Source organism: Chamaea fasciata, unplaced genomic scaffold (assembly GCF_029207755.1).
Source record: "Chamaea fasciata isolate MVZ Bird 193981 ecotype frontalis unplaced genomic scaffold, bChaFas1.0.hap1 SCAF_6, whole genome shotgun sequence".
Taxonomy (NCBI): Eukaryota; Metazoa; Chordata; class Aves; order Passeriformes; family Sylviidae; genus Chamaea; species Chamaea fasciata.
This window is the reverse complement of record NW_027094091.1, coordinates 51,246,140-51,259,542: the sequence shown is the minus strand read 5'-3', so window position 1 is coordinate 51,259,542 and position 13,403 is coordinate 51,246,140. Positions and strand designations below refer to the sequence as shown.

Below are 13,403 nucleotides of genomic sequence, written 5' to 3'. Positions count from 1 at the left end.
AAATTCAAGTAGGGATAGGTCTTACATTTTTTGTAGCCATGTTGGTGCTAATTATTCAAAATTCTGATCACAGTGTCCTCTTGTTTTTATTTAAGGTATGAAAATCCTTTATTTTCGGCATGCCTAAACATATTTTCGTTGCTATAATTGTGCTAAGTTGCCGCTTAAATCTGGCAGCTTAGAAGACAGGGAAAACACCCTATGCTCCCTGGAAAATCAAACCTTTTTGTGGATTAGTGGTGCAGGCTGTAACTGAACACTAGCAAGAAGCATGACATTCTGGAAGAGCCACTCAGGGACCTGTGCTGTAAGTCTAGGACCTCTCTCTGGTAAATTGCGTAATTTTAGGATATCTGTTGCCTTCTGATAGGTGTCCAGAGAGGAATGCCTGAAGCTGTTAATTTCAAGAAAGATGTGCTGGATGGCTGTGTGAAGAGCTCAGATCCTTCAGTGGCATTTTTATTGTTGCGTTGAACATTTCCTTTTAGAAAAAGGTTGGTTAAAAAATGATGTATTTATGAGGAGAAAGCTTTCCTCTAGAATTGGTTGGTTAAATAGGTGGGAAATATGCAAACAGTGAGTTTTCAGAACAGGCTGATGTGAATCCTTGATGTCACCAGCTCATATGACATGAGAACATTGCTCACCAAAGGTCACTGACTGCATGTTAAGTCTCACTTTCTGCTTCCATGTGTGTTGTTATTCCTGCCTTCCACCTGCAGAAGCAGGACTAGAGATGCTATTGCTGTTTGGTGATTGATAAAGCGTGCCTTTAGTCATGGTCTTGGGTGGGAAGCCATTGGACCCTTCTGGTTCTGGTGGTCAGCCTGAGTCTGTGATGGCCTCAGAATAACCCATCTTACCCTGCCTGATGTTTGGGGAGACAGCGAACAGGCAGGACTATGGTTTTTCTGCTTTTTTGAAATGTTCCCATAAACTAGAGGTGGAGCCTCGGTGATTTTGGAAACTGTCTGCATTCCCTGTTTCTCCTCTATATATGGGGGTGGTTTTGCTTGGTTGGGTTCTTTTCCCCCCAACCCAAGTTTTGCAGCTGGAAGTTGATTTCTTTTGTCTTGAGGAGCTGTTTTGCAAACATTAATGCACAGCTGCTCAAGGCTTATGTCTCATTGAAGTGGGTTATGTGCTGGTGTGTGTTAAATTGTGTGTTTGAATGTTTGTCACAGCTGATGGATGCATCCTGCTGTGGGGAAGGAGGACAGCAGCAGTTCCAGCTGGGGTGAACCTCCAAGCAGGAAGCTGCATGAAAGCAGAGTAGCCCTGCCAGGACAGTTCTCTTGCCCTGCTTTCAACTTTCTTGGATATTCCCACTTGCTGTTTTTAGTTGGTAGGTGAAGAGATTTTCACTGCTTTAGAGAGGCATAATTTTTCTTGGATTTGGACTGATGTGGGGAATCTCTTTTGAGGATAAGCCTTCAGCAGTGGACATCCAATATGATTTATTCTGAATATTTTTTCGTTTTGAAATTGTCTTTCTTCTGCCAACGGATATGTTGTCACTCACACTACCAGCTTTCACCAGAGCCTTACTCATGAGTGGCCTACACAGACTTGAGGTATACAAAATTGAGTAACAATCAGGGCAGTAGGGCAAGACAAAAAAAGCAAATCATCATGGCTGTAACCAAAATATTGGTCCAAAACAGCAATATTTATAAGGACCAGAAACTTTGCTCTTCATTTTGTATAGTTGTTGCTGAATTCAAGAAAAGCAAGATGAATACAAAACCATTGTTATTTTTTATTAATAAAACTCTTCTGAAGTCTTATTTGCAGCAATTCTTTAAGTAATATTCACTTTTAGAAATTACTTGAAATCTAGCAGGAGTCTTCCTACAGTAAAAGATGTTGTTGCTGTTGTATAGTTAGTGGAAAAAACTGAAATTACATGCCTGAAAAGTTTCATGGACTTAACATGTCAGCTGTATGATCATGTTTTTCAAAAGCCTTCTGCTTGTATGTTGGTCAGGCTTTTACTCTTTAGCTTTGAAGGCATTCAAGAGGCTGTATCTAGATCTCAGAAGTTGAGAAGAGTTTAAATCACATGGAAACCTGTGACTCATGTGTTGAAGGATCAATATTTTGGACAATTGTCAGCAATAACAGTAACATAAAACATCCCCCCAAACAAACAAAAAAAAAACCCACACCAAAAAAATCCACAAAACAACCAACAAATCAAAGAAAAAAACCCAAACCCACTAAACAAAAATAGCAGAAAAACCCCAAACCTGCAGGCTTTACATACCGTCTGTCTTGGATCAAGTTGGACAAATGAATGCATATTGTGTTTTGTTGTTTTACTTGGAATGGTTTCCTAGCTTTGCCTGTAACCACCAGTGTATGCAGGACTTTTTTTTCAGAATGCTAGAGCAGTCTTGGTTTTAGTACCGAAATTTAAGACTCTAAATGATTTAAATGTTTGTTTCCTTACATGTGACAATTTTTGTTGTAAACTCTGCTTTGGATCGGGAGCTTTTTTTTTTTTTCCCTCTGTGTCTTAACTTTGAAATGTCCTGATTTTAGTTTGGTAGTAGGGCCACATACATACAAATGGAGGGGAGGGAAAAAAAGAAAGTGGGAAAAAAAAAAAAGAAAGGAAATATACCAGAGAGCTGTCGTGGCTAACAGGCTTAAGCTTACAGGATTCCTCTGCAAGCCCAGACTTCTAATGGCCGGACACATTCCACTGCAGAATGTCATGCTGAGAGCAACTGGTAGACTGTTGCAGGAAGTAAATTTGAAGGGTTGAGTTTTCTTCATTGTTTTTTCAGAGCTATTTAATAACCAGCTTTATTCATTGTTTAGCTGTGTGTGTAACTTTCAGATCTCCAGATGTCCAAGGAAGAAAAAAACATGTAGCATAACTCAGACTTTAGGTTACTATAATTAGTTACAGTGCAACTCTCAGCAGCAAAACTCAGAAGATGGTTAAAATATAGCAGCAAGAAATTTTGTCAAAGTTCTCAGCTGCAACAAGTACCCAAGCATTTTCCTCTGTGGAGCTTTAGTTAAGGAGGTTTTGCATGGGTTTATGTTTAGTCTTGCTTATCTGTAATGCATTTGGCAATTGAATGGTAAGGAGAATATACTTAACGAGAGGGTCTTCATTTTGCAGTCAGAAAATCTGTCCTGAATAACTCCCTGTTTGCTCTGGACAACTGCTTTTTGTTGTACTCTGCCTAAAAAACACTGATAGTTTTCATGTGGTCTTCTCACACAGGTCTCTAGCATAGAGAACAAATACATTTTTATTTCTATAGAGGTGTGTGTAAAAATAAATATTTATACACAAATATTTTCTTAAAGAATATATATGTATACCACTGTCTATAGTAACATATCCAGTGTTTTACATCCATAAAAAATGTATACACAAAACCCCCACACCTGGAACTGTATTAAAAAATCACATAAAAGTAATGTTTAAAGTCAAGCAAACTAAAACAGTGTATTGCATGTGTGTGTACATATATATGTAAGTAATTTCAAAATGGAAAATTAATTTGAAATTATATGTTCTCATGAGCTTTATTAGCTTATGATAAAGATTTGTGTGTCAGCTAAAAACAGCTGTATGAATTTATTAAATAATATGCAACTGCTTTAAAATGTGTTTCTTGTTTTCTGTGGGCTTTTTATTGGACTCTTTTTCTGCAATATTTCATACTTGGGGTTTTAGCCAGTATGTGACTGGCTTAAAGCAAATGACTGCTATAATATTCCCTTGATGTATAAAAGGCAGGATACCCACAAGGACTTAATAATGTCTCCTATTTTTGTTTCATTTCTTTGTGCTAGAAATTTGCATTCGACTAATCCTAAGGAGTTCTCTCTCCTTTGCATGAAGGGCACATACATATAGAACTGTGCTTTCATTAAGGTTTTGGCACTGTCAGCATATTAGCCATGGTTGATTCATCTGTTACTTTCCATGCACTTTAGGGCATGCTTATATGTCTGAAATGAGTTGTCATCTTTCACATGTTTAAGATTGCCTTTTTCTTCCATGTTACCAAAGGGAGGTGCCATAAGCCTTAGTGCCTTTATACTTGAAATATGAAGCCCCTATTGATGTAGCATGGAGGAGTTTCTGCACTGTGATGCATTTCTTCTGCTTTTCCTCTGTGGGTGCTGAGCTGCATGCTCAACAGAGAGCTGGCACAAGTGCTGCTCAGTCTCCAGCCTCTTCTGCTAGTACTGTGGGTATAGTGACTCTCATTGGTGGGCTTGGGTTTCACCTCAAAATGGACTTGTACAGTTTTTGCAGAGTGACACTTTGGGATGGCATTCAGATGAGTTGTCCTCTCTGGACAGATGATTTGTGCCAATAACCAATTCTTGCAGTGTCTGAAGTTGCCTCCGTCTTCTCCTTACTTACATGATGCAGCTTGACATTATCTCAGTTCTTTGAAGCAAGCAGGTTGTCTTCTGCTTTTTTATGCATGCCCGGATTCTGGATAGGGGAAAGTGAAGCAGTGGCTGGTGTATCATGAGGGATTCGATTTGTAGTAGCATTTTCTTGCCACTGGCTATTACTTTTTGTCAGATCAGTTTTTGGTTCACACTCCTTACTTCATTCTCTGCTTTGCTTTCATCTGTAGAATTGCTTCATTAGTTGCGTTTCCTTCTCACTGCTGCCATATACAAGGCTCTTGGTCCTGGGAGAGGTACTGAAAAGAAAAAATGAATGTATCTTTAAATTGCACAGTATAATGTATTGTGCTATTTGTACTTCTAAATCGGATGTTCTGGCAAGCATGGGGTGATTGCATCACATTTGATGCAGAAAAGGTATATCCCATTCAGAGGAGCTAAATCATAACTATGAAAACCTTATGAAAACAAGATGACACATATTTGGCTACTAAGATTACTAAGGAGGTGGATGTTCAGTTAGTTGAACTAATTTTATCATCTGTAAAAGAATAAACATAACACTGTCTGGGAAGGGAGGACATAGACCATTTTATGCTCTGCAGACACTGTCATATGTATGGCCTTTGTAGGATGGAATTAATTTCTTCAGAAGTAGTTGAGCTCAGTCCCTTTTGTCACTTCACACTTAAGCTCTATTAGAGAAAACTAATGCTGATTTGCTTTGTGTTTGTTTGGGATGTTGGCTTCAGCAATATAACTTAGTAAGTTTCCAAACTGTTTGCTCCAAATGAGAGAGGCTTGAAGCTTCTGTTCTGATACAAATCAAGTGGCTCCTAAGGTGTTGCCTGTTCAACAGTCCCAAGAAATCATGTGCTTTTAGCTGTGGAGTTAATTTGTGCTGGCTGTCCAAAAAATGCCCCAAACCCCAAAAAACTAACCACTACTGGAGGAGTGATGTGCAGCCCCCAAAAGCAAAAGCAGCCGTACAAATTTTGTGTTTTATTTCTAGCTACATTTTCGTTCCATTTTTTTCTGTCTCTCTGAGAAATTAAGTAGGCAGTATTTTTTATCCACTGGCATATGGTTTCCCAGGGAGGAACCTGGATCAGTTCTGTAAACTCTCTGAACAGAAGAATAATTGTCTGAGAGAAGACAGCCAGTTAAAATAAATAGAGCTCTTAAGGCATGCTGGCAGCATGAGAACACAACTGAACTCCTTGAGAGAGAACGCTTAGTGAAAGCTAAGCGTTCTCTCAAGGATGATAGGGCCTTAATATCTTCAGACATTCAGGCACATGACTGTAAATTGTTTTCCATCACTCAAGTGTTTCAAAAGTATTTTTCAAAAGTTTTTTTGGAATTACCCATGTTCTTCCTGCAAATATGATTATAGTCACAATGTCTGAATTATTTTGCCTTAGTCCTTTTGATAGCTTGTTTTTTGGCATTGTGACGTTATTTCTTCTCCAAATCAGATCATTAGTTGTATCATGTTATTCAAGAAGTTATTGCCCCTCCTATCTTCGTGGCAATCTTCTTTTTTTCATGTCTTTGTTCTCCTGAATGCTTTTAGAGGCTTGGAAAAACAAGATCGGATGCTTAGTCTTGTTACATACCAATAGAGCTACACTTGAATAGAATAGTTTCTTTATTCCTCTTTGATATGAGTGTGACTTTTCACTCATTTTAATAATCCTTTGAATTCCAGTACTTGTTTTCACATTAACATGTGTGTTATACCTGGATAAAATGTTTAAGCTACATGCTAAATACATGAATTGTACCAGAATTTATTGCTGTTTATGTAATTAGCTACTTCCTTTTCACACCAGCAAGGTCACAACCAGGGATTGTACTTTCTAACAATTGCTACCGGACTTGCAGTAATCATGGGAGAGTGGCATTCTGTCAAAAATTAAAGCTGAAGGCACCTTTTCTGAAATTGTTTTTCCTTCCTTACATCCTGCAGCAGTTGGATTGTTGTAAGGGAAGGTAGCAAAGGTTCTTGCTCACAGAAGAGCTGAGCTGCAAGGAAACCATGATCAGTCAAGCCATGACAAGTGGGAGATGGCACCAGTTAATAATCCTCCTGGCACTGGCATGTGGAAACTGTTCCTGCTATTAGCAACCTGTTCTGGGACAAGAGAGGGAAGCTAGGAGCTGCTGCTGGCGTTCAAGTTCATTTGTGTGGTGTTAGGTGATTATAAAATATAAGAGCACATATTCAAAAGGCCTTTACATGGTGCAGCTATTCTGCTTTATAAACCTAATGTATATTTTTGGATCCTTTTCTGCATCAACCCAATTGTGTGTAAGAATGATTTAAGCTATGTGGTGCCTCTCCTGTTTTAAGTAGTCAGCGTTCTCTCACACTCCTCTGTAGATGTGTAGCTCCACATTTAGTGCATGCAAGATAGAATGAGTGATTTGTGCATGCAACACATCATTGAAAGTGCCAAAACCAAGTTAGTTTGGTTTTATTTGGTGTTTTTTGTTTATTTGTTTTTGTGGGAGACAATAGGTAAATATTAAAGGTTTTGATACAGTAAGAGAAAAATTTTAAGGAAAAAAGGGTTGAAACCATTCAGCTTTTTCCTAGAATGTAAGCCCACAGGCATTCCCAACCATGTTTGTCTAGAGGGAAAACTCAAACTGTGTTAGTTTTTCTTTGGCACAATTTCTGAATGTGGGACTATAGGGATGCACAGCTCAATCATGTTAAAATATATGTTGGTGTCGGGGTTACTGCTGTCAAAACTGAGAATGAAATGTGAGAGATGGTTTTGTGGCTCTTTGCTGGCAAAACAGATGGATGCCTGTGGGCTCTCCCCATTTTCCCGTGGGCTGTAATGAGTCGAAGGGCTGGTTTGGGTCTGCTTCAACCGAGTCACTGCTGCATCACAGCAATGGAGCTGCATATGGAGCAACAGGGATGAAGCAGACCTGGGAGGACAGGCCAGGAGGCAAGGCCAGCCCTCTCACCAAGACTGGGATGGGACCTGCTGTTGGGGTCCACAGTCAGACCTAGAAGAATGGTTTGTGCTTTGTCTTGCACTTGTTCCCCTTATACATTATCTTTAATGGTTATTTAATGGTTGTGCTGTGCATGCCTTAAGTTACAGCTTTATAAATCAGTCTGGAAACACCGTTAAAGTTTTAGGAAGAAAAAGGAGTGAAATGAAAATGTAGCAAGTGGGAATACAGCCACATGGAGTGAGGTGAGGGCAGGGTTTCCTATTGGTGATACATAGCAAATTACTCTGGTAATCAGAGGGGTTTTCTGACCTAAGCTAACTTTGATCCTTGCTTTGTTTGGGGAAAAGCTTTAGCTTATTTGAAGGACTGCCTCATAACCTCTTTTTATAGCTGCTTGTGTCAGTGCCTTCCATAGCAAACCCTGCATTAGAGTTCTTATACCTCAGCTGTATAAATTTGATCTGGACTTTAAAACTGGCATGTATGTTCTTGATTTGGAAGTGACCATCAAAGCTGGCTGGCTAATCTGTTGGCTATGCGAATAATATTGCTGTAGTAAAGGCTTGAGGAACATGATACAGCTCTCAGTTTCCATTGAATGCAAAGGAAACTTATTTGCCACAAAGAGCAGGTGCTCTGATGCCTTTTATTTTCCTCTCATGCAGAAGTTTTAAGCTGGACCTCAAGTGTCCCAAACAGTCAGGAGTCTGCAGTGTAGGTTTTTGCTTCCTTCCCATCTGGGAAGCAGGTAAGGAAGGGATTTGATGAGCCATCCCATTAGGTATATCATGCTGGAGCGCAGCGTTACCCTGTTTGTGCTTGTGGTGGTCAGTGTTGGCCCTGTTCCATGCTCAGGCTCTGTGGGTTGTGAGGTCCTGGGGGAGCAGGAGTCGGGTCAGATGTGCAAATTTTGTGGTGGAGTTGGTGCTGCTACAGAGCATTAGTGTGTCTCCCCTTGTATTTTGGAGTGAGCTTCTGTTCCTCTCTTTCATTAATTCACCAAAGGGGCACTTTTTAGCTTACTTTGTGCTCTATGTACGTTTATGAGGTTGCTGTTAAAATACTGATTATCAGTGGAGGTGATACTTTGGTCAGGTGAAACACAGCTAGGAATAAACAAAGTAGTAACAGGTAATGAGTGTAAATATTAGCATGCAGTGAATTGTAGCAAGGAGATAATGCCCTGTGGTTTGAAAAGGCAGAGCGTTGTTTGATAAAAGAGTTTGCCCCTTAGCTTATGTTGTTATTCTGCAAAGTTGTTCTGCAATATTCTTTCTCTAAATGAGTATGTTGTATTTTGGCTTTTTACTTATTTAAAATACTTTATTTTAGGGAAAAATGTAGACTAAAAGAGAAGCAGGAGGAGTACTGACACAAAGATCATTGTCTGGTTGCTTTCTGCTTTTATTATTCATCCCTTTAAACTGAATTTCTACAGCCAACTGTGGCTCAAATGCTCAAGAGGTAAAAATCAATCTGGAGGGATATCAGCTAGCTCAGGGAGTTTTCAATCAGGATCAATGAGTTACATTCTCAGAGAAAATTGCAGATGACATTGAAGGATGTTTGTGCAGGTGGGGAACTTTTACTGTCAGAGTGCAAAACAGTTTCTTTGGGAAAGTCATTGTCATGTTCCAGCATACAACGTGGTTGCAGCTAGGATAGATTCAAGGCAAACAGTTTGGAAAACATAAAAGGCAGCCTCCATCTCTAGTCAAATTGACCTTTGTCCTTTGAGTAACTGCAATTTAAGTAATTCATTTATTACTGCGTAAAAGCAAAATAATCACAGCTCAAAGAAGAGTTGCTTGTCAAGTTTTATTCTTAGTCATGTGAGGAAAAAAATAGGTGGTTATATGTTAAACAGAAGTTAATTAGGCTGCAAATTACATTGATTCAGAGATAGATGCACATGTGTGTGCACACATGCAGTTGCCCTGGAAAGACTCTTTCAAAATATCTAATTAAAGCTTAAGGGTAAATGTAAAAAAGCTGTTGGTTATTGCAAAATAAAATCGTGTGCTGGCTAAAATTTAGCTCGATAAAACTTGTATTCCAGGGTATTTTAGGCTGTTCACATTTCAAATCCTGAGCTGTAGAACTATGCTGAGATGACTTTTTATACCTTGATTTTGAAGTCCGTCCTGGATCAAGAACTGCTTTACTGTTGTTCTGTCTCCATTTGGAACGTGGTTTTGGATAATGTTTGTGGTTTTGGAATTTTGATGTTGAAAACCATAAGAGCAACAATCTTTTTAAAATTTTTTCAAATTTTTTTTGACAAACAAAACTGAAGTCTTAACATTAGATGGGTGATTTCACTTGTGCTTTTTAAAAAGTGTCCTGGGCATCCCTGGATGGCACAGGCTGGTTTTTGGCTTTCAGCCTTGTGGCTGATTGCTGTGGAGGGGCAGAGGCTTCCTGCTGGGGGCTGTGGGAGTGACTGACCTCAGCAGGTGCCTGGTCATGAAATGTCTTTCCTCCTTGCCTCCCCTTCAGTCTCCAAATGAGATTTCCAGAGTACAGAGACCTGGAATTAAGTAGGAGGAAGCATTCCTGGCTTGGCAATTTTGAAGCTTTCGAGTCTGTAGTGTCACATCAAGGAAAAAAGAGTCTGCTTTTTTTTGTAGCTCTAATTCATGATTGACTTTAAAAACCTGCCTCGTACTATAAATACAGAATTAAAACAGATCCATCAAGGATTTGAAGAATATTTGTAATGCTTAGAGGTTAGTTGAATTATTGGATAGCCAGTTTTGTAATTTTATTGCTATAGTCTTTTCCATATACATCCTGATGCATTGATTCCATATGGTGACACAGACACATTTAATAAAGGTATGTTCTAAGGATCACCTTTGTTTCCAGATAATTCTGTACTTAGTGGGTGACTGATGCGGGACAATGTTCCTCAGGTTAAATTTGTACTGTAAGAACAAAATCTCGTGTACATGACGACCCCTCCCCCCCACCCGAAAAAAAAAAAAAAAAAAAAAACAAAAAAACCCCAAAAAAAGTAGTACAAAAGTAGCAATGAGATAAAGATGTAGGTGATACTATATAAGTTTCAAATGGTATTTATATGTGTTCTATATCTGTTGAACTTTTTGGTGTTTATTTTCTTTGTGACAAGAAATATGGGCCTCCTTTCTCTTGGTTTTGTTTTGAGTATCTATGCAGTTTTGGTTCAAATGTGTACACAGTTTGGCATATGTAATCTTTGTTATGTATACAAACTCATTTTTTGTAATGGTAATGCACAGTTCAGCGTCTAAGAAAACTGAGGCTCCCAAGGTCTGCAGTCTGAAAAAGCTCCTCAGTTATTTCAAATGTTCTAATTCTTCCTGCTGTGTTCAGTGTAGATTTTTTTTTTACATACTTGTGATAATATTCCTCTTGCACCGGTGGTAAAATTGCCCCTGTACCTTCAGTCCCACTTCAGTATAGGTGCTTCTGAAGCCAGGGTTGCTGACCGGTACTTTCAGGGAATACTCACACTCTGGCTGAGATTTCCTAGAAGTATCAATCTCACCTCTCCTGCTTAGTGAGTCAGATCTGTTATTCAGAATCAGTAGGTGTTACTTAGAAGTCTTATTCACTGTGTCTAGATAAGGAGATTACTACTCTGGCATCCCTCTGTGTGTGCAATTCTTCACACTCTTGTCCAGTAATTTGCTTTGATGTGTCTCTGACAGCCTCACCTACAAGGCATATTCAATTCTCTGTCTGTACAACAGGATCCATGGACATAGGGACTCATCACACTTCTCAGGACCTGTTTTCAGGAAATTTCATTCTGGGGTTTTACTGAAACGATTTTACAGTGGTCTCCCACATGCACTTGTAAAGAGTTTCATCCCCTGTAGGCAACAGTTTAAGAATGACCTCTTGAAAGTCAGGTGGTTGGTTGTGGGTTATTGTGTGTTTGCCACACAATAATAATAAATAACAAATAAATAAATAACAATTTAATTAATAAATCTGTTTTCATTTACATTCCTGGGGATGGTAAGGCCTCCCACCCCTCCATGAAAGTAGTTACTCTGAAGCTGGCTTTCGAAGTCTTAGTCCTGATCTGTGTGTAGGTTGCTTCTTTCCTTTTTTTCATCACAAATTACAACATGTCAGCATCTTGTGCATTTGCGCACGTTCTGAGAAAGCTAAATTCTGTTCACTTGGGGAGTCCAATCACAAAGCACAGCGATCCATTTGACCTTTAGCTTTTAGCACCCTTACGTTCCTTTCCCTTTTCCAGACCTTGCTGGCAAATGTCAGCATGCTATAACATATCGGTTTAGGGATCTGTTTATGGCAGGTCCCACCCCTCACCCAAAGGTTTGAGGAGCTTTCCTATAAATAGCTATGTTGGTCATAGCTTTCTATATGCTTGTGGGCTTCCCTGATTGGTGTTTTATAGTAATCAGGCCTCTTAGCTCACAGTTTGGGTATGAACACCTCATTTTTGCAGGACTTCTCACTTTTTTTATTGAAGCCTTTTGTAAAGGGATTCACAATACAACTTGCAATTTATGTAACTTCAGCAAGTCGTCAAATAGTTTTTCTGAAATCAGGGTGTCTCCTTTTTCCTTTGCCTCTTACTTTACTTGCTTGCTCTGATAACTTTTCCTTGTTAGCACCCTCTGGTTTCAACTCTGGCTAAAATAGCTGTTGATTCATAATGCTGAGGGCCTGGCTGCTGTTTTGAATTTGAAGATGCGACAAGTCTTCCTTGATCTCAGGCCTCTTCTTTCAACAGGTTAACACCAAACGGGAGAGTTTTTCTGATTATGTTGAAATTTTTTTCTGTTGTTTTTAGCTGCTAAAGATTGCTACTGCAATCAGCAAGTATGAAATTGGTGTTGAAAAATGCCAGCAGGATGGACTGAATGTGAAATTTCTTGGGTTTAAGTCTATATGTTGTCAAATGGTAATATTTTTTGAGTTTTGCATATGTCTTGCAACATTACCAATATTTTTTCTCAGCTAAAGTATTTGTCTTCAGATGCCATCCAATACATGTCACAGCTGTCATGTATTTCTAGTTGCTTGGATTTTAGGAAAGCCTTAACCATATCAGGTAGGCTGATGGGACACCTTCCACCAGTTTACTCTACACAAATGCAGAGACTGAACCCCTCATATTTCATGCATTATTACCTCTTTACCCACTGACAGTTTTCAAGATGTAAACTCACTTCTCCTGTTGAAGTGAACGATGTGGAGACTGGTGACTGTACTTTGTAAAGTAACAAGGAACCAAAACTTCTTGGTCCCATATGAACTAAAACAGGGGCAGTGAAAAAACAAAGGAGATGGAAACCTTTGGCCTACCTTTGAGAAGTCATAGAATCACAGAATTGTTAAAGCTGGAAAAGACCTCTAAGGGTCACCAAGTCAAACAGTCAAGGTAGCAGCACCACCATGTTCACTACTAGACCATGTCCTCGAGTGCCTTACCTGCACATATTTTGAACACTTCTAGTGATGGTGATTCTGCCATTTCTCTGGGAAAGCCTGTTCCAGTGCTTGACAATGCTTTCCACGAAGAAACTTTTCCTAGTATCCAGACTAAACCTCCTATAGTACAACTTGAGTTTGCTCTCATCCCATCACTTTTTACTTGGGAGAAGAGGCTGACCCCCATGTTACTCCACCTTCTTTTCAGGCAGTTGTAGAGAGGGATGAGGTTTCCCCTGAGCCTCCTTTTCTCCAGGCTGAACACCACTAAGTCATGATCTAAAGCACCATTTTGGCTCAAGGTGAATTCCATTTTGGAAATGAAAGCAATTCTGCTGTTTGCAGCACTTCCCTAAAAGCAGTGATTCCTTCAAGGAACAAACTCATGCTTGCAGGCAGAGGACAGAATTGTGAGGTTTTGTATGCACAGCACCAGCAGCTGCAACATCTTTGCTGTAAAACAGAAATACTTCTGTAAACACAGAGGGAATTTACACCATCCAGGACGTTTTTTCAGCCCACTATAAAATGATAAGCAGATTGAGGACCAGGGGTATAAATCAGATCTTATC

General features: G+C 39.4%; 1 protein-coding gene across 7 annotated transcripts in view; it reads left to right on the top strand.

Annotated features, from left to right (window-relative positions):
• Positions 1–13,403, top strand: part of PDLIM5 (PDZ and LIM domain 5) — a 125,324-nt gene that overhangs the window by 28,362 nt on the left and 83,559 nt on the right. The gene's annotated exons all lie outside the window — the stretch shown is intronic.